Consider the following 26,417-nt stretch of genomic DNA (forward strand, 5'->3'; position numbering starts at 1 on the left):
GAAATCTAGATGCTTTGAAGTTTCCATTCAATATTTATTTCTGACAGACTTATTTGCATCTTTAGGAAATATGCTTCTCTACACACTCACCAGAGAGCCACACTGGGAAAATATTTACTTTATACAGAAACATGTCCCTGGCATCCAAATAGGATCCTACAGCCCATCTGCTCCCGTAATTCCTGCTGGCTTTAAAAATACGTGTATTTGTCTTGTAAGTTATCTCTCATTCACCAGCCCAGGGGACAGGGATTGATTCCAGCCAAGTGAGGAGGAGCTCGCCACTCCAGAACAGAAGGGAAAAGCAGGAGGGACAGGTGATGCTCACTCTAGGCAGTCACTATGTGACTGGGCCTTCCAGGGGAGGTGGTGCCTGGAGGGGCCACTGACCAAGTGCTGTATCTGTCTGCAGTTTGGAAACTGCCCAGGGGCCTGCACAGTCCACTGGGAAGCCCTGAGTGGTGGCAAAATTGCAGAGCCCCAGAGGTGGGGAGGGGGCCACAGACACGCTGGTCTGGGGAGGCAGAGGGCTCTTTGTGGCCAACTGGCTGTTTTTCAATCTGAAGAGGATATTGTTGGAGAAATCCTGAATGAGAGCAGGGCCACCAGAGGTCATCTCAGCAGACAACAGCTCTGCTTCTAAGCAAAGAACACAATGGACTTCAAGAGAATTTAAATTATCCGGCAATTATGGGAGACAATGGACGGCTGTCTCAGCTTTTTTCTCTTCAGCTTACCCAAATTGGCAGCCAACATACATAGTGCTGTTTTTACTTCCTTCCACCCAAAAAACTGTGTTTACTTAGCATACCTTAGGTTATATGCGAGCTCGCGTGGCAGCGGGGCGTAACAAGGGAGCGTGTGCAGAGATCACGGAGGTAAAAGGTCTGCAGGAAGCTCATTATGTGTCCCTTTACTACAACTGTAACTATCGGGGAGTTAAAAGGCCCAATGAAATCATCTAAATTCATAGCACACTGCAAAGGCTGCAGGGTGTTTGTGAGGGACTGGTCTCTCCTTGAACCCTTTTAAGCAGGGGTATCTGAGCCTCCCTAGCTGTGCCGATCTGGGCCCTCTGTCTATGCGAGCCTGGTTCCATCACTGTCAATCCCCAGGGCAGATGCTGGAGCAAAGCTTTATTTTCTTTGCACCTGACAGTTCTCAGAGAGGACCCTTCATCCCGCTTCCCAAGCAGGGCCATGTGCTGAAGCTAAGTGGCTTGGCAAAATCCTCCAAATGAGACTTGTGCATGCGCCTGTCTGCGTGTCCTGGATCTCCCACCGTCTAAGCCTAGTTGGTGTTTTCGGACTCTAATTGAACACACTGAAGGGCATAAAACCTAGCCATTTTCTATAGCCTGGTTAGGGGATTTATTTTTCCAAGGAAATCCCTAAAGGTGGCTCAGGCTTACTCAGCCGGCTCCAATGGCATCCAGCTTGGACTGAGTGTTAATTTCAGAAGACTTTTCCTGGTCATGAAAGTTAATGATCTAGTGCTGGTGGGCTTCTAACTTTGCAAAGGCCAATTGTGATTCAGGCAGCTGGGGTTCCAGTTCTGCCCACACCCTGAGCAGCTCTCTGACTTGGCAGCTCTGCGCTCCCAGCCTGTCCCCCAGAGATGGACAAAAGGTCATTTTGTCTCCAAGTCCCTGTTTCTTATAGTTTCTCAAGCAGACTATTAACTGAACGGCACCGTGATGCGGATTACTATCCTTCGGTGCGAGGCTAATGCCACCAGACTCATTTCGCTTAACAACCTCAAAATTGACTCACAATTGGACTCTGGAATGAAAGGCTAATTGAGTCAGTCTGCTGCAGAGAGTATAACCCTGATTGGGAGGATAAAACCAGATACACTGCTCTGAGCAGAAGATCAGATAGGCTGGCTTGTGAGAGAAGATTGTCAGCACAGATCCTAAGATGCACATGGCCAGTGGACAGAAAGAGTTTCAAGATAATGATGATCACGTGCAGCATTGCCAAAACACTAACATTTGCCTGTTTTTTTCACATTCGACCCTCTGACATTTCTACTTCAGAGATAGGGTGGTAACTTCAGAGGACTCACATTTTACAGATAGAAAAACTGAAGTTTACATTGTATTGTGCTGGAGCCAGCTCATGACTGGCTGACTGGTCCATCTTCAGGGATCTTGCGAGTTGGTTAACGCCACAGTGCTGGCTTGAGAGTAACCTTGGAGGGAGTATTTACACCGCGGTGATCAGCAAACACCACAAATCAGGGCTTTGTATCATTCTTGGATAACCAGCTACTTAGTATGTATTGGCACAACCCTGTTTAAGGACCAGTATGAGGTATTCAATCCTACTGATAAAGCACATGTCACGTCTTGGAAGTGAAGTGCCAGCCCATCATTCCCATGCACCTTTGGGCCAAATGAAATGGTGTAGGACCATTTAATCTGCAGTCTTTAGGACCTCACAAAGAAAGAAGAGTTAGCCCTCAAACACCCTTCCTTCCTAACATCTTCTCTGGTCCTCTGAAATCTTTTAGAGCAGATTACAGAAATGGTTACAGATGGTTACATGTATAGATAAAGCCCTGAATTCTGGTCAGTTCCAAAGTTCCATGGCCCAAATGATGTGTCAGGTGCCTGAGAAGCAGTGATGCATAAGTTCTCTGTCTCTGAACTCAAATCACCCACCCAGAGAAACAAGGAAACAGAGTACAATGATACTGTGGCTAGTTCTTGATAAAAGGCAGAAAGGCTGCTAATAAAAGTAATATCTAACGTGAATGAAGGATTTAGTATATGCTAGGTATGTCTTTATATTTTTCCCTGACAACTCTTAATAAGGTAGAGGCGATTATTTTCTTATCTGAGTTTCACAAAGGAGGAAACCATAGCTTAGCAAGTTTAAACTAGAGTAAAATAGTGACTAGTAGAACCAGGATATAATGCCACAACTTAAGCTTTTAACACTCCTTGGCTACAGATGTTCGTTTGAGAGAGGCCATGATATTGGGACTGAGAGTCACAGGATGGCTCGGATCTGTCAGGCCAAGGTGGAGGGGGCATCCCAGGCAGAAGGAGGCAGCACATGATAAAGTCAGCAAGTTCGCTGAACTCCCAGGGTAACGATAATGGAATGTTTGTATGTGCCAGAGACTGATTTAAGGGCTTGACATGTATGCACGCGTTTAATGCTCACACCAACCCCCCAGCAGATGATCCTATTAGTCCCATTTTGCAGATGAAGAAACTGAGGCAAAGAGAGTTTATGTGACCTCCCTCCAGGTCGTAGAGCTCTGTGGTGGAGCTGGAACATGACCACACTCAATCTGACTCCAGAGCTGGAAATCATTTGCAACCGCCATACGTAACACATGCATCACCCAGAAAATTGTTAGTTGTTCACGTGGGATGGCCAAGCGACGGGATGAGAATGGTGAGTGATGCGTGATGATGGTGGCAAGGATGTGAAGAGCCTTGAATGACCTAAGAGTTTGGATTTTATCCTAAAACCACTGGAAACCACTGAAGGTTTTTAAACAGAGAAGTAACATGATCAGATTTGCCCGTTTGGAAGACTTTTGGGTCTCTCAGCCGTTCAGCCAAAATTTGCTTGAGACCTACCCTGTGCCCTCACTGTTCTAGCAGCAATGGGGAGGCAGGACACTGGCCAGTGGCAGGAGAGACGGTTACTTAGGAGACTGCAGCCAGTGGGGAGCCAGTGGGGAGATCTGAAGGCCTGAAGGAGAGGAAGAAAGGAGGATGCACCGGGTGGCAGGTTTTACCAGAATGGAAGTCAAGACTGTAGAAAGCAGTGCTGTTGAGGGGAAACGCACGGGAGGACAGATCTGCAAGGAAGATGTGGCTGTACTGAGTTCACTGCACTGTGGGATGCAAGCGTCTCGCAGGTGGTTCCAGCCTAAGATTTTCACCTGTCCAGTCACCAACCACGGCCTGAGCCCCTGCTACGCCCCTGCCCCCAGCATCCCGGGACAGCCCTTGCTGCACACACTTCCCCTGCCCGCCTTGGGTTAAAGAGTCGTGTTGTAACCTGTTTCGGTCTCTCCCCTGCCTGGGCTGCACTGATCCAAACACAAAAGCTTAAACGTCCAGGGTGGGATTAACAAAGAAATTCCACAATTGGATTTCTTCTGGAGACATGAAATCTCCATGACTACAGCAGTGATGAACCTGATTGTTTTTCCCTGAGAAAATGAAAAGGAAATGAATAGGCACTAATGTAGAAATGTATCTCCCTCTGAAAGAGAAAATCTCCACCCTTAAAAAGGAGGAAAACGCTGGTAAATTCCAAGGTAGCCTTAGGAAATCTGCTGAAGAGAAAAACAGTGGTTTATGCAGAACATATCATACTAAGGGAAGCGTGCTGCTAACTGGAAATAGAAAAATGATTATAACGATAAAATCTAGGAGAGTCTTCTCAAACAGCAGATGGTCTTTTGACAGTGGGGGGAAATCGTTTACCTACCTTTTCTGTAACATTTTTAGGAAAACAGTGGTATGGCAAACAGGTTAAAAACAAACAAACATACTAGTATGCCCAATTTAACTCCTCCTGGATCATCCTATTCTTTTAAATGTTTTTTTTCCAGGGGGTGCCTGGGTGGCTAGTTGGTTTAGCGTCTGCCTTTGGCTCAGGTCATGATCCTGAAGTCCTGGGATCGAGCCCAGCATTGGGCTCCCTGCTCAGCAGGGGAGTCTGCTTCTCCCTCTCCTTCTCCCTCTCCCTCTACCCCTGCTCATGTGCTCACTCTCTCTCTCAAATAAATAAAATATTAAAAAAAAATAAATTTTTTTTTCCAGGATAAATCCCATACTTGGACACAGGCCACGTGGTTGGTGGAACTGAGCTCTGAACCAGGAATCCTGAGGTCCTGAATGAGATCCAGGCTCTGACATGAACTACACAGAACTCCCACAGATGTTGCTGAACTACTTAGCTCTTGGATTTCCCTTCCACTTCAGCAATACAATCTAGGGACACTTGAAGATACTTGGGAAAAAAGAGCACTTGTTTTCAAAGCGTTATTATTGTTCTCACCTGTGATTCCATTTTGCCATGACACATGATTTTAGCGTCTAGGCGTTGGGTTTCCTCTGAGTACAGAGACCCAGATTTTTCCAATGGATCCCCTCATCTCACATGCAAGAGAGCTGAAGGCCAAAATGGTTAAGCTCCTGCTCAGAGTCACACGGTGGGTGGAGGTGGATGGCAGGTGTCAGCCCTGGAAGGGGAAAACGCAGGGGGGGCTGGGCCTTAAGTTCCCAGGAATATTATTTAAGTCATCCGTGTATAACTGCTCTCCCCCTCCCACCATTTGGCCAGACTGTTCTTCAGAGCTGAACGCTGTTCTACTGACTTGACAGCATCCGTGAGCGCTCTGAATGGCACGCGAGAGCACAGCAGGGGCCAAGGATGTATCCAGAACCCTGCATCCGAGGGTGGTGAGTCTACCGATGAATTAGGCTTCCCTTTATTGAGGGGCTTTGGGGACGGCACCAGCATCCATTCAGGACTGCAGAACTTGACTGACCGGTCGAAACCCAGAACCTTGGGACGGGATCCCTTTATTCATCTGTTTGTGTAAGAAATGACTTGCATTTTGCTCTGACCACAGTATGAGCATCAGGGCTTTCAAGTCTCGGCTTTCAATGCAAGCCATGTAGTCTGGAAGGGTTTTCTTAATTAGAGGAAACAAAGTCAGAGGAGATAAACCATGCCAGGCCTGGGAGGGACACGCACCTGTCTCGCTCCCCAGTTCTACCTTTCATACTCTCACACCTTAGCAAACTAGTTCACTTCTCCAACTCTCCATCTCCTCACCTGGGCAATGGGGCGAATGCCATCCACAGTCACTTTACGTGGCTGCTAGGAGAACTCATGGACAGTTCTATAAAGCACCTCACCCAGGACCCAGAATACACAATGCCCAATACATTTTCATCTCCCATCGCTTCATTTTTTTTTTTGCTCTCCAATTCCTGGTCCATCCCAACGTTAAGCCCTTGCAGCAAAGACCCACAGGAAGCTCAACACAGAGGAACATACATCCTAGCCTGCCTTCTGCTGGCCCCTTGTATCACATCCTGAGGCTACATCTGTGGAGTGACTCTGACCAAAACAAATTTGAGAAGTCTGAAGCCAGGAATCCTGGGGTGTTACTTAATACCTCTCAGTCATATGAGCTCATAGAATAAAGGCATTTTTAAGAAAAGCTACTTTTTCCCCTGGGCTTTAGGGAGAAAGATGTATTTTTTAAATGACTATCAGTGAGTTTGTTAATACTGCTAATCTCTTATGCAGAATAAAAATAATTTGAAAAACAGACGGCTAATATTAGCGCCGGGATGACAAAGCAAGAGTTCTGGAATGGTGATTTTCTGGTACGGTGACACAAAACAGATTTTTCTCGTTCTGTTTTTAGAAAATTACCTTAGCCCTTTTTCCCCAGCAGCCTACTGGAGAGCACATCTGGAAAGCATCCTCTCGCAAATCAGAGCATATATTTAAGACATTTTGCAGAGGTGTTTTCTTGCCTTGCTGTTCCCCACTTTGTGCTGTGCATGCGGGCCTCCAGGGGAGCAAAAGCCTAGCATGTTCTCTGGGGGACAGGCTACAGAGCTGGGGGAGCTCAGGCCGCCCTTCAGAAAGCTAGGGTCTTCCCCAGGCCGGTAAGTGAGTGTGGCTACTCTGGGGCTAAAGCCTTGGGGCAGGTTCACACACCCAGGCACAAATACCCAAAGCTCTGTACACCTTGAGTTTCTCAGCCCCTTATTGTGGGTTTCCACTCCCGGTGGGATAATTAAAGCCTCAGCCAATTAATGTACTTCTCATTGACTTAGCCAAACTGCGGCCCCCTGTTTTTGGGAAAGAGTACTCTGAGGTCCAAGAAACTTGGCCTAATGCCTCTGTTTCCTGGGACAATACGGCCCTTGTGGCCAAGGAGAGATCTGGCCTGTTCCTCCCAAATCCCTGCTCAGCTTCATCGTGATACTTGGGAGGCTCCAACCCATTTAACAAACACCCCTGTCCTCACTCGCCCTGGAGAACCCTGATCACAGTTGCTTGTCCAGCTCCTTGGTAGCTCTTGGCCCAGCCTGAGGGTCACAGGAGGCTACGGTCACCACCCTCTGGGCTTGACCCATGGGGCTGTGACAAAGTCCTACCAAGGATGGACTTTGGGAAATGTGGGTGGAGTCACACATGGCTTTAGTCCATGTATCCTGCTTGGGGTGTCTCTCCAGGGTGAGGGTTCAGTGTAAGCATGCCGCAGGGCAGAGGTGCAATGCTTCCTTAGCCTTTCCGAGGACATGAAACAGCAGCAGCCCCTGAAGGACATCTGGGTCAGCATCTGATCGATCTCGGCATCGTTCATGAAGCCACCTTGCATGAGCACTGACAGCTGTCAATCAACAGCTACAGAGAGGCTGACAGGGTTTGACAGCTAATCTCTACGTGGCAAATGTGAAAAGCAAAAGCTATGGCAGTTGGCAAGGGAATCCATTCCAGTGGCGAAGGGGCTCTTGGCAGCCTTGGACCGGATGCCCCAGAGCTGCCCTCCGGCCAGAACTCCTCCCTCCACCCCCCTCACCGATCTCTCCACAGCACACACTGATGGCCATAGTATAAGCAGACTGTAAGTCATAGCAGAGCACAGATACCCTGCAAACAGTCTTGTGCTGCACTGCCAAGTCAAATAAAGTTGTTTTGTATTATCCATGCTACAAGATGTCCTTTAGAGCAGAAAACTTAGTTGTGACAGTGCTTGTTTTTATGGGAAGAAATTGAGGGGAAAAAAGAAATTTGAGGTTTTCTGGATGATTAAATTATCATAAAGCGTTCAAATATCCAATAACGGTCTGTGACAAATAAGCTAAAATTCTTTTAAGAGTCAATCTTATCCAATAAGTCTTTGGTATTTCTGCACAGGAACTTCAGTCATCAGTTCCTGTGAACTTTTGGCCACAAGGAGAAACAGAAATCTAGACGTTCAACCAATCTTTCACCAGCAGAGCCGTACCTTAACACTCTAGACCAACGTGGTGTGAGTTTACTTTGTAAAATTCTGCAGGCACCTCCATCTTCAGGAGTGAATTATAGCAGTTGCCTTACATTCATCCAGGAACCTAAGAAGCTCCAAGTCAACTGCTCGGGAACCCTGGGGCAGCAAAGGTTACCCACCATGGTTTCACTGAATTATTTATGCCCACTCTGATTCAGAAAGAATTTCGAGATGCATTCACATGTAGCTTTGATGCAATAGAATAAATGTGAAGTGAATGAGGGTGTTTGGGGTCATTGAAAGATCATACAAAGGTAGTGGAACAGTTACTACAAAATGCACACATACCCTTGGCTGGATGAAAGCTACATACTTGGCTCTGTGCTTTCTAGCAACGCCTGGGGACTAACTAGTTCTACAGTTCATGAAATAGCAAAAATTAAAAACATACCTCAGCAGAAAAACTACTGTAGGCAGAAGAAGATGTCTACACTCTAGTCTCTGGGCCCATGGAATGTGTTAATATGTTACCTGTCATGGCGGTGAAAAGGCCTTGGAATATGTGATTATAGTTTTAGATCTTGAGGTGAGCAGATTGTCCTGGATCATCCAAGTGGGCTCCATCACAAGATCTTTAAAAGGGGAAGAAGGAAGCAGATGAGGAGGTCAGATGCCATGCGCAAAAGACTGGACCAGCTTTTGCTGATTTTGAAGATGGGGGCAGGGGCCACGAGCCAAGGAATGTGTGTGGGCAAAAGTCAAGGAAATGGATTCGCCCCTAGAGCCTCCAAAAGGAACTCAGTCCTGCGGGCGCTTTGATTTCAGCCCCATGAGACCTGTGTATAGCTTCTGATGTCTGGAAATGTAAGAGAATAGATTTGTGTTAAAGCCACCACGTTTGTGGTAATCTGACACAACAGTGACAGAAAACAGAACACGACCAAAGATCAATGTAGAGTAGAGGTTTTGAATAAAGAATCTGAAAATGGACCAGGACTTCAATTTCAATTTAACCATTTGCTAAACATGGCACTTGGGGTGAGTACCTTATTCCAGTTGAATGACAGTAAGTCCTTCAAAGTGTTCCTGGAAGATGAGTGTGCCAGGCCCCTAGCACCTGGTATGACCTCCAGATTCCTGGAGGACGATAGGACTCGTCAGCGCTGTGTCTTCTGTTTTGCTCTGGACCCGCCCAGGAGGTCCACACTGCTCTTGAGACCTCTATGAAGCCTTAGGGTAGAGACAGGCACACTGATTTTTTTCTTAGAATTCTTCTGCTAATAATTTGGCATATGAAACGCTTTCTCCTGAGATCACTAATCCACCTGTTCAATGTCCGTATGTGCTTAATACACTCATGATTAACATCAGGCTTAATCCTACCATTACGAGCAAAGAGCGATGTCTCCTCTGAGTCCTCCACATCTTCTAGCAGAGAAATGTGTATTATAGGCCAATGGAATCAACGCTCACAGAAACAGGTCAAGACCATTCCACAGGTCACTACATGTGGTCCCCAGATGTGGTTCTCTACTGAGCTGGCCAGCATTAGGCCTGTATAAATTTAAGGAGATGCTGTCTGTCCCCTCAGAAAGAAGTGTTGCATCATGTTATTTAGAGCCAGAGAAACTGAACTCTAATTACTTTAGAGAGACACAGGTAAATTCTAGAAATTATCCCAAATGCTGCCTGGCCTCCTCCAGTCAGACCTTGCTTATTTGGGGGTTCCCAGAAGATGAAAAATTGAAATTACACAGGGTCTCTTGACTTTAATAATTTGCAAGATTCCTCCCTTTGCCCTTACCCCCAAAGGACAAGTGTTAAATACCTCTGTGGTAACTGAGCCCCAAGCTCCAAGCTCTGCTCAGCAGAATGTTGATTTACCTTCCACACATTAAAGGAGCCTAGCTTCTGCCTGTCCTGGGAGGGGTGGGGGAAGAAGGTAAATGGATGTCTGAATGGCTAACAGCCTACACTTGCACAAACAGACTTTAAGCAGAAACATATGAAAATAAGATTCCCTATTAATCTTTAATAGGGTTGCAGACTTCCTAAGGAAAATTATGTTCAATAGTAAATATACACTAGGTCGTTTTTCTTCCAGGCAAGTTGTTTTAAGGTCAACAGAGACTCTGAGCTCAGCAAACAACTAGTCCCTAATATCTTCCTTCCCGGATGGGCCAATGCTCAGGAGACAGGGAACTGTGGTGTTATACGTCAAAAGAATAAATCACTTATTTCACTGCCATCAGATAATTCCCCCCTTTTCCAGAATATCCAAAACTCTCCTTGATAATCCGTTCTCACGTTGAACATCCTCCTGTCAACAGCAGCCCCTCCCCCACACCCACAGCCCCATTTTCCACATTTTCCCTAAAGCTCTCCACTGAATTTAAAACATTTCCCCCTTTATTCTTTAGGGCTAAGGAGCTGATTTCTATGGTCCACATAAGTCATTTTCTAGTACACCGTCCCCTCAACCACTCTACCCAACCAGGTGAGGTTAAGGCTTCCTGTGACCCACTCACAGGAGTCTCCTGGGAGCCTCCCACTAGCTGAGCCCAAGGAGGGCGCCCACTTTGGCCTTCCTGCCCACATCTTCTCTCCTACCCTTCCTATTTTACGTCTTCACTTTGTTAATAGTCTTGCCTCTGCCATGAGAAGCTGAGCGCTTAGGATTGCGTCCTGCATAAAGGAGAGGTTTGGCAAATATATCCTGAATGAGTGCAGGGATGAATGAATGAATGAATCCAAGTGCCACCCACTATGGCTCCAGTCACCTAGAGAACGACACCTTGGTCTTCCAGGTTCGGCACAGAACAGGAGAGCGCAGCCCTGAGCCCATGTGACCTCAGCCCATGTCTAACTTCTCTAGACACAGTACTAACAACGACTGCATTTACTTAGAGCCGGTCACTGTGGGCGATGCTTTGTAAGCCTGTGTCATTGAACACACAACAGACTGATCCCCCGGGTTAGCCTTCCTTTACAGTGGAGGACACTGGGGTCCAGAAAGGTCAACATTCAGCCAAAGTCATGGAGCTGGTAAGAGTTAGAGCCAAATTTTCAAAAGAAAACCACAGATCCTCCAGCTCATACTCACCCCCACAACACGGACAGGAGAAAGAAAGTTCAATTTTAAAATTTTTGTTCTTGGACTTTTGCTGCCATTTTGATGAGAATTGTGTGCTTGAGAAGCTGAAATCTGATTTAAGTGGATGTAAGTGATATTTACTAGGTCCAATAAAGTGTAATGCCGAATGAGTGGGCATTCTTTTGGTTTAATAGTGCTTGCAGTTTAAAAACATAAAAAAAATAGTATCTGTTGTTATTGTTCAGTAAGGCTGAATGCAATCCCATGACACAGCTATGTGAAGAAGTCCCTCGGCCCATGACTTCCCTCACTGAGCACCCCCTTCCCACCCCTGGCTGTGGATACACTCCCCCCAGAGGGTGCTACTGAAGTCAAGAAGTGAGGGGTATAAAACGTGGGGCTTCCCAGGCCCACAGGGAGAAGTCAGCAGCCTCGCCAACCAGCCCTCTCTGGACTGCAGAGAACTCTTGAGGCCAGAGATAGGAAGCATCCGGCAGGAGCTGGCCAGGTTGGGACCATCTCCTTGGGTGCCTTCCCAGAAGAGGAGACACATGTGTGGACCCTTCCCAGAGCTTGTGGGTGTGGGGCATCGTGGGAAAGGACAGGAGTTCTGAAGTTAGACCACTGTCCCTGCTGCTGTGTTTCATCTCTGCTTCTCCCCATGTGGGGAGGACTGAGGCCCGGAACCCACTGCCTGGCCCAGAAAAGGGCTGGATATGAATGTTACTGTTACTCTGCTCAAGGTGTTTCAGGGCTGGCTCTTTCTCTCCCCCCAGAGTCCTGTGAGGCAGGTAATGGAGCAGGTGTCTCTCCTCCTTCACATGAAAGAACAGGTATAATCAAGTGGATTATCAGGAGCCTCAGTCAAGCAGGGCCAGACCCCGCATGAAAACGGGACTTCCGCTGGGTTCTGAAGCCACCTGAGACCAGCACACCTGCCCACACGGACAAGGGACACCTCGTCTAGCTCCCTCAAGAGGCGCCCTCCCATGTGGGTTGGAAATGGCTAACATGTATCTAGCAAGTAACTGCCTGAGCAGCCCCACTGCAGGGGGGGGAGTTTGCCTACTTTGCAGGGAGGACATAGATAATTTGTTGTCCATAGGCTGAGCTTGGCCAGAGATTGGAATCATTTGGCTGAGTTATGCCTGGAAAATACGAAGTAAAACAGAGGGTTTCGAGGCAATTATTTGAAAAGAAATCCTCCTTCCAGAATGACTTTTGGAGCAATCTTTGACCTGAACTATTCAAATGAGGAATGCAGACATACATGCTTTGCTTTGCTCTTGTCACTTTTTCCAAGTGGAAGCATCTGTGGTTGTCAGGAGGAAACATGGGTGGGCACACCTCTAGTGATGAGTTGTAATGCAGATTACTCAAGCACACATGGATGTTTGACATGCAAAAGTGCTATGATTCCATAGGCCAAGGTCTCCTTGAACCTAGGCATGGACAGTACAGTGTGGTCTCACCCTAGCTCGCTGCTGATCATAAGAGAGGGAAAGTGGAGGCTTTCAGTGGTGGGAGGCCAGACGCCATATCCCAAAGGAACCGTATCTCTGCCCTTGACCCTGTCTCACATGGCCACCACCTCACACCCAGTGACTTGCATTGAGGGTGTATAATGACTGTGGTCACTGAAGTGGGTGCCTGATGGGAGCCATCTGCAGTCTGGGCCAGGCACTGTGCTGGCTGGGGTCAGACTACCAAGCTGAAGATGAGCACTCCTGGCACTGCGTGCCTGGATGCTGATGCATCCTTAGGAGTCCACCCTGAAAGCCTCAGGCCTGGGGTTTTCCAGGCTGTGCCCCAGCATCCCCAGGCTCAGAGAAAGCAGAAGGGGTGTTTTCTGGGTGTACAAGAGGTGCCACCAAATACTGCCTGTCCACCAGATTCTGTTCCAACCCACATGGGAGGGCGCCTCTTGAGGGAGCTAGGCGAGGTGTCCCTTGTCCGTGTGGGCAGGTGTGCTGGTCTCAGGTGGCTTCGGAACCCAGCGGAAGTCCTGTTTCCATGCGGGGTCTGGCCCTGCTTGGCTGAGGCTCCTGATAATCCACTTGATTATACCTGCTCTTTCATGTTTCTAAGGCACTAGTACCCGGGGTGGGGGGGGGGGGTATCAGAGCCTTTCACAGCGGATCCCCACAGCCTTCCATTTAGAGCTGGACATTAGTGCGGCACAGAAACTGAACTGCTGTCCTCATCCTGCCACTGTCACCACGGGGCTGACAGCCCACACGTCAGCCACAAGGTGCTGTCCTCTCCTATGCCCCCTCCTCACTGCCCTCCAAGTCCAATCTGGCTGCCTGCTCCTTCTCATCCTCAGCTTCGCGGACCCTTCTGAGAACAGGGCAAGGCCCTCAGCCAGTGTCACTTGGTCAACATTCTCGTGGCTCTCTGGCCACGTGTAGACTCCAGCAGCATCCCTGGGAATGCTCTAGAAAGGCAAGTTATCAAGCCCCACCTCAGACCTCATGAATCAGAAACTGATCCCAATGCAGGCTAATGTTGGAGAACCACTGCTACAAAGCAATGGTACCTGGGAGAGGTCCCTGAGCCCATCTCTCCTCCTGCTGCTGGGCACATTCACTCTGTTCAGATGGCTCGCTCGTCTCTGACTCTCTGGGTCCCTCAAAGCACCTGGCACTCCAGTCCTGCTGAGCCAGTGAACGAACTGACCACCAGCCAGTATGCGAAGCAAAAAACACGTTTTCTCAAGCCATATGCCTTATTTTTAGCTAAAATTTTTTTTTTTTTAAAGATTTTATTTATTTATTTGACAGAGAGAGAGATAGCGAGAGCAGGAACACAAGCAGGGGGAGTGGGAGAGGGAGAAGCAGGCTTCCCGCCGAGCAGGGAGCCCGATGTGGGACTCGATCCCAGGACCCTGGGATCATGACCTGAGCCGAAGGCAGACGCTTAACGACTGAGCCACCCAGGCGCCCTAGCTAAAAATGTTTTAACTGGAATTTTTGAACCTGGAACGTGGAAGAGGTAGTTCCCATTTGCTTTTGTCTATTTCCAGAGAAAGGTTTTCTAGCAGGATAGTGTCAAGATCCTTTGCAGGAGTGAATATTCTTGGAGAGAGGGCATTCTCTCTCCCCAGACCTCCATCCTAAGAAGTTCAAAGCTGTCAGATGGAGCCTGCCAACTCTCCAGTAGGAATTTCAACTGCTGAGTGCTCACAAAAAAAACCTCAAACTTCCAGGTTCCTGCCATTTGTAACTCTAAGGGTTTTCTCAGGTCCAATGTCACTAAAATCCTGTAGCTCTCGCCATGGCAAATGATCACATCAAGGTGTATCACCCCACCCAGCATGCCAAGGAGCAGAGGTTTACCTGTGGCATGAGCGCCTACCTGAGAGGAAGGTACCACTGAGTCTTGGACACAGACGGATTTTACACGTCAGCCTAGAGTTCTGCCTGACTGAGCAGAACGCGACACTGAGCTCCTCTGGCATGCTAGAACAGAGAAGGGAGGGCTGTCTGTGAAGGTGCTGCCCGTCAGGAAGGCATCTCTCGGAGCAAGAGACCCAGCGGGGCCAGGCACACCAGCCCGCCACACAGCCCCGGAGTGATGGCTGATGGGGTCAGCAGTTTTGCGGGGATCAGTATAATTTCCACCTAGAAGGGCTCTGGCACCCGACTCCCACTCACCCCACCCCCAACCTCACCATTCTGACCTGCTGGAGCTGAACGGGTTGGGTACACACTCAGAATGTCTTAGTTCAAGGATGCTGTGGAACGTTTGTGCACACACATGTCTTCTAGCCCAAGACTATTCTGGTCCTTCTAGGGCAGCAGTTGTCAAAGTGAGGCCCAGGGACGCTGGCGATCTCAGCCTTTTAGGCCCGTGAGGTCAAAGCTGTTTTCCTATCCATACTAAGTTCTTATTTACTTTTCTGTCTCCCATGTTCTCAGTAGAGGACCCGGTTTTTCCAGAAGCCACACGATGGGGGACCCTGCAACAAACTGAACGCCTAAGCAGATATAAGACCCCAGGTGTCTTGCAGGCGATCACTAGATTGGAAAAGTATAAAACAGTGCCATACTTGGCCTTACATTTTTTGTTTTTGTAAATACAGTGATTTTCAATAAAAGTATGTTCTGTTATTTTGAGTAACGTACTGGGCTTCTTGGTGTTATTTTTTTTTCTTGATGTTATTTTTAAATGAAGTACTAAATATGTAAACCTTTCTTCAGCTTTGACTCTCAATATAGTACCAACAGATTTATTCTCCCATCCCCCCAACAAGACCCTTTGGGATTCTCAGTAATTATAAGAGTGTAAAGGACTCCCGAAACCAAAAAGCTAGAAAACCACTGTTTTAACAAGAAGTGAAATATGTTTGTTGAGGGGCACTTAAGCCCTATCTTGACGAGATCCAAAGGTCTCTAGTTTGAAATTTTTGTTTTAAGAGGACTCAATTGTGAAAAGAGTGTCCCCTCACGTATCCAACTCCACACACGCTCAGCGTCTTAGGAAAAACTCTGTGCGCGGTTTGCAAGAGGCGCTCAGTTCGCCCCAGAGGCGGGCAGCACAGTGTATCGAACCTTGGCGCTGTCGCCCACAGGCCCTCCCGGCTCTCGTCACTGGCTCCATCTGGGCGACCTCCTCATCCATGAGACCGGGGCTAGTGACAGCCCCGCTTCGGGGGGTGCGGCGAAGGGCTCGGCACAGTCCCTGGCACACAGTAAATGTCACACAAATGCTGCTCTCCTCATCATCCTCCTCGTCACCATCACTGTCATCTGCGCATTCCTGTCATGCTGTCCCTGGCTGTGCAGATCTGGGCTCCCGAGTCCTGCACAACGAGCCACTCTGCCCCCAGTTGTGGCTTGCTTCCTGATGGGCTGACAGGATGATTCAGAGCACAGAACCAGCAGTGATCAGTCTCAGTGGTACTGAGTCAGTCACTGCCCTTTGCTGCGTCGCTCACATCACTGACTCAGACCCACGCACCTCTAAGAACCCTTTATTCACGGCTACTCTCGGTCACTGAAGCAGCACGTGCCCCAAGAGGCTGCCAGGGGTCACCCCACTGCCCATTCAGTCTCAACAATAGTGAATCTAGCACTTCGGGCCCAACGGTCTCGTGGCCACCTCCGTTCGTGTCTCACTGGGTTATCTTTGTATGTCAATAGTTGTCTCTTTGGGAGACAGAACCTTGGCCCAAGAGGCTGCCAGGGGTCACCCCACTGCCCATTCAGTCTCAACAATAGTGAATCTAACACTTCGGGCCCAACGGTCTCGTGGCCACCTCCGTTCGTGTCTCACTGGGTTATCTTTGTATGTCAGTAGTTGTCTCTTCGGGACAGGAATGTTCTTGAGATGACACATGCTCCAAACACCTCTGGACTTTGTCCGCCCCCGCCTCTACCCCCTACTTTTCCCTAGTGGTGCAACACTGGAAAGATGGTGACGTGTAAAGCTTAGCAACATCATCTCCCATAACGGCGTTGACATTTCCACGCGCTGCTTAACACTGTGGGTGCACAGAAGTGTAAAGCAGTAAGAATCTATCCCCTCCACCCACCAAGCCTACTTTAAAGGTCTCTGCCTGCTATTGGGGGGAGGGGCATGTTACATTTGGGATTTAAGCTTCTTTGTCCTCTATGATAACAGCTTACGGAAAGAGTGAGGGACATATTTATTGTTTGCGGTGTTAGGTGGCAGGCACTGTGCTATGCATTTGCATAGATACCTCCTTTCGTCCCTAGAGCTGCCCGGGGAGGATGGAATCCCCACCTTCCTTTACAAATGCCAGACTGAGGCCTCCAGCTGTCCGCTTCCTCCAACCAGCAGAACCAGGATGCCCGCCCAGGTCCACCTCACTCAGCCACGACACTGACAACCACAGGGGAAGGAGAAAAAAAGTCCCAACTCCAGCCTGGTGTGCTACTTTTCACATTGATGGTTCTTTTAAATTCTTGTTTTCCTTGGATGCAAGATTTTCTGCATAATTAATTGCTTTTGGAAATTACAGAGCAATTTCCCATTCACTGAATTGGAAATACTCCATAGAAATGTAAATGCCAAGGTGACTGCGGGATACCTAACTTAGGGAAATGCCTGAGTGGGGGCCTGGGGTCTCCTGGGTGGAGCAGGACTCCAAGCCTGGCTGCGAGACCCTGGCCCGACCCCTACCCAATAGCTACCCGACAACTGAGGGGGCAGATTTCCTCCCACAAAAATGAGACCGCTCTCGGTCATGGGCTATGGGTACTTCTGTCAGCTGCAGACTGTGCATGACCAAGAGAAATCTTGGTCTCCTGTGGAGGGCAAGGACAGAGAGGGAACAGTCTCAGCTTATGCGCTCAGCATGCTGGTCAGCATGGGATGCCACTGACCCCCAAAAGCTACTGGTCTGGATGAGAGGGCAGCACTCCCAGGAATACTGAGGTCCCCCCTTTTCCCATTCTTTGCCCAGTGGATAAAACTCATTTGCAAAAGAAGCTGTATGAAATGGAATCAACCCTTTCCTTTGGAATTAAAAACAAAAAGACATCAAAGACTCTATGTGGTTGGGATTAGATTGGCTTGAGGAGGAAGCCAGTTTACTTGCTGGTGAACTTCATGGGTCTTAGTATGTGACATGGCTGCTGGGCAGAGCAGAAGGGTCCCCTCTGAAGAGGAGCAACGTGCACAGAGGAGCAGAGGGGATCAGTTGGGGTTCTCTCAGTTGCCAGCAGTCTTAGACAAGGTGGTCCGCCATCTTGGGCCCTCCACTTCAGCACTTCCAGGAATCAGTCCACATCTCTCATCTACCTGCCCCCCCCTTTTACCCGTGCTGCGGTCAAGATGCAATTCACAAAATGGAGGTTTTCCTCTGATTAATGACATGGCCACAGGGCAAGGAGAAGGTAGGAAGGCAAACACCTGGATGACTCCAACCTGGTGACATAACCGTGGATTATTTAGAGCTTGTTGTCACTCCATGACAGCAAAGAATTCATCTCCCATGAGATACACAGCCAGGTCCCTGATTTCTGCTGCCGTGGGGTGGATAGAGGGTCAAGGACCCTGAACTCCCAAGACAGTTGGCAGGGAGTTATGGAGTCCAACTGGGTAAGGGGGAGCTGCTGGGTGATGGGCACATGACTTACACGTCTAGAACCCTTGAGGTCAAATAGACTGTGCTCAATAAATGTACCCCGACTGAATGACTGAGTTAATAATAATAATAACAATAGTAATCAGAATAAACCAGTGTGGTGCAAGAGGATTTTTTCTTATTTGTAGAAATGATTCTTGTAATCAGTGAGCTGTCACAAAGAAACCACTTTGTAATAAGCAATGAGTGTTCAAAAGGAAATTAGATAAAGTAAGAACTTAATGAGTATGTATTACCTGAGTAGATTTTTTTTAAAAATGATGCCAAGAGGCTCTGATGGACATTATGTCCTAACTGTCTGCGAAAACTCTTTAAAACTGGTGCTGTCTTAGTTACTGAGCCATAGAGTGCGTCTGGATTCAAAGGCCGGCCGGGATGATCATTCTGCCTGTCTGGAACTAAAGACAGTAAGTCTGGACAGTGTGAGAACATTGTATTCTTGTCATGAAAGACAATCATTTGGAAAAAAATGACAGAAACCAGGTTTCAGAGTTAGCAAGACCTGGTTGACCCCCACCTCCTCCCTGTGGGAGCTGGGCAATCCCTGGGCTCATCGCTCCACTGGCTGTCCCCGTGCAGGGCAGCTGAGCTGATTAGAGACCACACTTGTGCAGTGTGCCCAGTGCTGCTCATCATCGAAGCCTGGTAAAGAGGTTGTTGTTTACATCCATGCCTTCCTCACAGCCTGGGTCTTTGTCCCATGACAACTGAGCTCCTCTCTCCCAGGCTGCTCATCCTTCCAGCCCAGCTCAGATGGCAGCTTCTCCGGGAAGCCATGCTGACCCACCATGCTGGGTTGGCTGTTCTCACCTCTGTTCTCCTCTAGCACTTTGTACCCTCCTGACCACAGACTACTACACCAGGCTGTAATGACTGTGTGTGTGTGTGTGTGTGTGTGTGTGTGCCTGCCTTCCTCTCTGCATGGTAGATGAGAAGCTGGATCTTTACTCCTGGTACAATAATTGAAGGCCAGCTGGCTGGCTGGCTGGCTGGATGGACAGATGAGTGGGTGGATGCATAGATGGATGGATGGACAGATGGATGGATGGATTGATGGACAGATGGATGGATGGACAGACATGTGGGAGGATGCATGGATGGGTGTGTGGATGGATGGATGGATGGATGGTCAGGCAGGTGAGTGGATGGATGGAGAGACATCTATGGGTAGATGGGTAGATGTACGAATGGATGGATGGGTAGGTGGGTGGATGGATGGATGGATGGACAGGTGGGGTGGATGGATAGACAGGTGGGTTGGATGGATGATGGGTGGATGGAAGGGTGGGTGGATGGGTGGATAAATGGACGGATGGACAGATAGGTGGGTAGATGGACAGATAGGTGAGTAGATGTATATATGGATGGATGGATAGGTGGGTGGTTGTGTGGATGGATAGATTTCCTATGTGCTAAAACCAGTGTCACTCTGAGTTCTACTCCCTTTCCCTCTGAGTAACTGACACCCATGATCACCACACTTTTCTTCCTAAAATTCTATTCTCCCTCAGCTTTGTGGAGGTCTTTGATTTTCCAACTCTCTAACTTCCTACCTCTATAAGGCCTCTTTAGACATGTGTACCATAAACCTGGTGTTCTTAAGGTTCAGTCTTTGGCCTATTTCTCTTCTTACCCCCCTTCCCTGAGGAATAAATCCTATGATATATCTTCAACAACCTCTATGTTGATGATTCTAAAATCTATCCCCAGCCCGTTCTCTGAGATCCATTCATGTTTTAAATGTATTCATTCATTTACTTATCCAGCAAATATTTAGTAAGCATGGGATATTGTCCTGGGCACAATTTTAGGCACTCAGGATGTATCAAAGATATATCCTAACTATGGAACTTATATTCCAGTGAAGAGAAGAGGCATACAATAATCAAAACAAGTAAGTAAATCACATAGAGTGTTAGAAGGTGATCAGTACTTTGAAGAAGAATGAGAGCAAGATAAGGGGATTGGGAATGTGCAGGGACATTCAGCATTAAATAAGGGGCCAGTGTGAGCCTCATTAAAATGAGACTGAAGAAGACTTGGAGGTGCGGGAGTTTGGAAGCATCTGGGAAAAGAGTGGTTCTAGGGGAGGGAACAGCTAGAGCAAAGAAAGCCCTGGGTGGGGGGACATGCCTGATATATTCAAGGAACAGCAAGGGGACCAGCGTGGCTGAAGCAGAGGTAGTCAAGGCAGGATGGCTGGAGAAGAGGCCAGACAGGTAAGGGCAGAGGGACAGTTCATGTGGGGATTTGGGGCCACTGAAAGGACTGTGCCTTTACTTCTGAGCGCCTCTCTGCACAAGCCTTCCAACTCCATGTGGAACACGGACGTCCCCGTGCACTGCAGACTCTGTCTTGTTTTTCTGAGCCCAGCACTCCTTCCCTGACTCTGGTAGTAGACTCTGCCGACCCTGGCTTCGACTAAGCCAAAGTATACATTCCCTCTCGCCTCGGTGGCTCGTCCAGGGACGGGCACATGCCACAACCAAGGCCAATCAACGTCCTTGCCCAGGATTTTTCTCACAGGTTACAGTGGGGAAGAGTCTGTCTTTGATTATGAGGTGACAGGACATGTCCGTTGAGGTTACGGAGGTAGCACTCACTGAGGAACAGGATGAGAAGGAAGCGAGCAGAGGGAACAGCGAGGTGACAGTGTAGCTCCAATGACACTGTGCCCGCCATCCTGGCCATATCCAATTACCCTGCCTCCCCAGTCCTGGGTCAACACAACTCGCCTCTTCTGCCCTAGCTGCTTAAGCTAAGTTTCTCTCATGGACCAAAAGAGTCCCGAAGAACACACCCCTCCAACACAGCATGGTCCAAACAATTCATGGTCCTCTTCCCCTGCCTCCAACCCAAGAGACAAGTCCGTCCCTCCTTCTCCTGTTCCCCATCCTGGCTACTGACACCATCATCTGCCTGGTCACCAGGCTGGAGAGACCCCCATTAGCCTCTGTCTATGCCAAGCACTCTCAGTAAACCCTCAAGTTCTCCCTTCCATGGTGCCTCGAGCTTCCCAACTATCACCCTCTTCTCCTGGTCACCTCTCATCCTGGTCCACCGTAAGAACCTCCTACCTGCCTCCTGGACTCTTCCCAAGCTGATCCCCCTCCACTCTGCCACCCAGGAGCCCTCTGAGGCCCAGCTGGTTATGCTCCTTCATAAAACTTCAATGGACAAAGTCAATACTTCAACATGGCACTGGAGGGTCCCAATCTTCATATCACACGGATCTTTCTCCCTCCAGGACAGTCTTTAGGCTGCTACCTCCCACCCCTACCACTGCAACCTCCCCAAACCGAGAGCCTTCCTTCTGCTGGACTCTCCCTGCTTCTCACTCACCAAGGCCCTTGGCTCCTGAGAGCTTCCACTATGACACCTCGCCCCCCAAAGAAACATGGGGCTCTCTCTTTGGGCTTCCTGGGCAGACTCAATTCCATCCCTCTTCCACCCACCTTCATCCTCTAAGACAGTAAACCACGGTTCTGGTGCCAAGACTCCATCTGTCCCTGCGGATCGAGTAACTGACAGAATGTGCAAATATAAAGAAAGGAGTCTCTGATTCTTTCTGTCTCGGGGCCAAGAGTGGCAAAAGTGACGCTGCTGAGGACGTGGGCAGGTGAAGGAAGGGGCTAAGAAGGTGAGGCAGAGACTCTCAGCTCTGGGCAGGCGCAGGGAAGGGGAGGGCAGGAGAGAGACAGGATGTGGTGTAAATCTAGACGGGCAGTTTTTTAGCGACAGGCTCCAGCAGCTGCAGACAAATGGCTCCACACCCACCTCTGCCAAAGGAGAGATAAGGAAAGAGATACGAGGTGACAAGACAGAGCAAGTTGTAGGGGCTCCCGCCTGATTCACGGCTCAGGTTACCCCTGTGAGGCAGAACGATGGCGAACTCTGACACTGCTTTGCTGGTGTGGATTGGCCGCCTGCCTCCTCGGTGCACAGGCTGGGCGGGGGGAGGTTGGGGGGCTGGAGGACCCGACAAGAAGCATGCTCCTCCCACCCGCTGAACTCAAAGAAGGCAGCGGCAGAGGTCGGAGGACAGCCTTGCTCTTCTCTCAGGGTCCTGATGAATCCGTTGCACACACACAGGAGCTCCCCCCTCAGGAATGGGGAGGGAGTGGTTTCCAACACACAGTCTGGGTGACACATCAAAAACCTAGCCGTTCGGCACTGTGGATGCATTGCTAAAGACACCCATGTAATCATTTGAAATAAAAACTGCTCAAATGAACTGGAAAATGTTTTACTTGTATTTTCTCACATTCCCGAACCTTTCTTTCCATGGTTCAAAAGTTTGCATTGTCTAATTGCTGATTTCCATTTGTGAATGAATCAGCGTAAAATAAAATTAAGTGCCAAATTAATCTACCCATCTAGTTTTAGGCATTAATTATCCTCTGAGCCATTTTCTCCTGTGTTTGCCGCATGTCGAGACAAGCCCAGATATAGTAATATAGAACCCAGTTTTCAACTCAGGAATGCAGCCCAAGCTGTGGAGGATGTCCTTGATCTCTAAGATCTATAGTTTACTGTGCAGAGGGGATCTGATTCCAAGCAAATGAAATGCTCCTCGCCTCTTAAAGGTGCACTAACACCCGTCGGACCAAGTTAAGTTACTGGAGCAGAAATCTGCTGGATGGTTTTGTGATGTGTTTCTCAACTGTCCAGTTAATAAATTAACAACAACACATTTCCTCTAAGTATAACAGCTTCAGCCCCAGGGTGGAGAGTGGTGCTGGCTAGGGCAGGATTTTGCATATGCTATTCTTCTGGAACTGTATCAGAGAGACCTTCCTGGTTCTGCTAACAAACAAAACTAAACACAACAAAAACCAGGTCTCCAGGACACAATTGTAGCATCCTCAGTCCCTGGGAAAAGGTAGAATCATATACTCGGTGACCTGATCAAAACCACCATTCCTGGAAACTATGGGGGACACAGAGCCAAGGCACCAGGACGAGCGAGTGGATGGGGTATAGAGGGCACAGAGACCCTGATACCTTCTCTTTTGAGGTTCAGCATTATCAGAATCTTTCCAGAAGGAATGAGATATCCCTGACCAAGCACTGTTTCACCTTAAAAAGAAGGAACTTCCACAACAGGGGACAACAGAGATGAATCTGGAGGAATTTATGCTAAGTGAAGTAAGCCAGTCACAGAAGGACAAACACTGCATGATCTCACTTACACGAGGTATCTAAAATCATCCAACCCATGGAAGCAAAGAATATATTACGGTTGCCGAGGGATGGGGGAGGGGAAGCAGGGAGCTGCTAATCAGTGAATACAAATTTCAGTTATACAAGATGAATGAGTTCTAGAGAGCTGTACAACATGGTGCCTGCAGATGACAACACTGCATTGTGCAGTCAAAGATCTGTTCAGAGGGTAGATGGCATGACAAATGCTCTTACCGTAATAAACTTTTTTAAAAGGAAGAAGGAAGGAAGGAAGGAAGGGAGGGAGGGAGGGAAGGAAGGAAGGGAGGGAGGAAGAAAGAAAGGAAGGAAGGAAATGCAACATTGTAACATCCACTTGGGAATGTACTGCCAGTTAAGGGGATGTCTTAGTTGGTGGGCTGGCTCTGGCCGGACCGTCTTAGGGCCCCACCCCCAGGGCAACACGCCATGCTTTGGGAAACAGAGGCTATGGACTGAGTATGAATGAAGTTACCTGGTGCCCAAGGATGCAGCACCTCTGCTGCTTGTGCAGAATGGCCAAGAAGGGCACTGCCACCAAACCAAGCATCCTCTGGGTTGTTCTCAACAGCGACACCATGAGGCAGCACCTAAAGCCACAGGCAGGTGAGCTGGTCCTAGCTTCATGCTCTCTCTTTGCCTGGCATGGGAAGCAGAAAGGGCTCTGGAGTAGAACTCTGTCACTCTTCGATGAGAACAGAAGGCAGCATATTCCAGTGGAAGATGCTAGACCTCCTGGTAATAAAGTAGAGCTGAGGTGTCTTTTTTAATCAGAAAAATAAAGGAGATATGAACATATTTGAGCACCCTGAGCCAGTGTGCAAGTGCTGAGTTTATTTTGGATTATCAGAGTTTGGGGGAAAGGAGGTAAGGCAGAGGTTTAAATTATGCATTTATAACAACTTGCAGCAGGAATAAAGGACTATGCCTCCTTTATGGTCAAACCCAGCCTTGACATCCTTCCAGGCACTAAGGAAAGCAACCAGAGGAACAATCGGCAAGGGAGACGCTGTGCTTCAGGGGAAGAATGTGTGCCTTTTAAATTTCTTCACATCCTCCTCAAAATACCTCTGTGTTTGCTGTTCTGTAGACAAGCTTGGAGGCCCCAACCACCCCAAGAGGAAAGGAACCCGTCAGCTTCTCTAAAAGGGAAAGGAGAAAAGAAAACAAAGTCAAAAGGGAAGGCTAACGTTGCATCTCTTCTGTGTGAAGGCACAAGACAGGAGAGGGACAGGTTTCGCACAGAGGCACTGCTGGACCCTGATGGAGGAACCCGTGTGCGCCGAGTGGGAAACGAACAAGTGCAGGGGAGTTTTAATGAGCTGAGGCAGCTCTTTGATAGTTGCTGATGCCGAGATGGAAATGGAGCATTTGAGAGTGTGAACTTTCAAAGAAAACTGTCTTTAGGAAGCAATGTTACCTCTTGCTGTCCCTTCCCTTTTGGAATACTCAAATTAGTCCTTAAGTCATCCTCTCCTGGATGCCTCCCTGTCTCTGGGTGGGTAAGCGTCGGGGCACCTGTCATGTGAAACCCCGCAGAAGCCCCAGCTCCAGGGAGTACCAGCTGCTGCTGAGGACGGTAGGCACTACAAGGACCTCCCCGGGATGGATGGAGGAGGCATGGAATAAAAGGGATAGGATTAAAGGCAAGATTAATAAAACCTGATGAAAGAAAACACCCCTAGCCTACCCAGCAGCTTAAATTACATTTACCACATCTGACAGGGAGCAGGTAATCATGAGTAATAAGTCCTGCGCCTGGAAAGAAATTATGGGCTAAATCACTTACCGATGGGTACAACCGGGGAAGGTACTGATTCACCTTCCCAGGGAAGTCTCAAGACAGGGTATAAAACATGTCAATCCCGCTGACACAAATTTCACTTGGTAGCGCCCCTGGGTGGTGCAGAATCTGGATTTCCAAACAGCTTTCTAGTCACGTGCACCTGCACTCCGCTGCGTGGTAGCTGTGGTCACGACATCCCCACCTTGGCGTGACCAGGCATAGTCCTCATCGGGCAGGACTGTCCTGCTGCTCCCCCAGGACATTTCTGCCCCATCAGCTGAGGCCACTCTCTGCCACTGAGGCTGTCTCAACACAAATAATTCCTGGAGCCTTCCTAGCAGGTCAGTCTGAGCCCCAAGCAGCACCCAGATCACCCTGTTATGTGTACGTTCCTTCTGCCATCTCCCCCACAACACCCAAACTTCTGCCATCTCCCCCACAACTTCCCAAACTCCAAGGTATTTCTCACTGCAGCTCAGCAAAAAAGCAATCTGACTTACCTAATTCACACTAACCCTCCAAGGATTCTCTAAAGATTTTATTTATTTATTTATTTGAGAGCAGGGGGAGGGGCAGAGGGAGAGAGAGCATCTCCAGCAGACTCCGGGCTAAGCGCAGATCCTGACACGGGGCTCGATCCAACAACCCTGAGATCATGACCTGGACTGAAATCAAAGAGTGGAAACGCTTAACCGATTGAGCCACCCAGATGCCCGAAGGATTCTCTATTTTGAGGTAATGCTGATGAACTGCTCATGGAAGCTTTCAGTCTGTACCAGAGCCATCTCAGACCTCCTCTGGAGCTCGTGTGCAAGACCAACCTCATGAGAAGAGAAGGGAGACGCTCCATCACCTCTCCCACCTCCCGGCCACTGCTCATTGGGCTCACCCACCACTCCATTCCCCATACAGCTTCCTGTCTTGAGGCCGCCTGGCTTGGACCCATCAGTAAAGAGGACCACATCTACCTTTAAGATAGGGAGGAGCTGTATCTGTCTGGCTTTAAGCCAAGAAAGATCCTAGAAACGCAGTCCTGCTCCTAGAAGAGGGATCTCTTCTGCTCAAAGACTAAAGGGGCACCAGGAACTTGAGTTTCAAATCCAGGGGTCTTCACAGGAGAGCTGTTCAGAATCTCTGCTCCCTCCCAACCTGCTCCTATGCTTCTTCCCTGTGTCCTGCTCCTCAGCCACATTCATCTCCAGCAGGGGGTTCTTTTAGTCTCTGGC

General features: G+C 48.7%; 1 protein-coding gene across 3 annotated transcripts in view; it reads right to left on the reverse strand.

Annotated features, from left to right (window-relative positions):
- The window catches only part of GFRA1 (GDNF family receptor alpha 1), a 222,076-nt gene that overhangs the window by 39,383 nt on the left and 156,276 nt on the right, over positions 1 to 26,417 (reverse strand). The gene's annotated exons all lie outside the window — the stretch shown is intronic.

The sequence above is a fragment of the Phoca vitulina genome, unplaced genomic scaffold (assembly GCF_004348235.1).
Source record: "Phoca vitulina isolate PV1807 unplaced genomic scaffold, GSC_HSeal_1.0 scaffold28, whole genome shotgun sequence".
NCBI classification, from domain to species: Eukaryota; Metazoa; Chordata; class Mammalia; order Carnivora; family Phocidae; genus Phoca; species Phoca vitulina.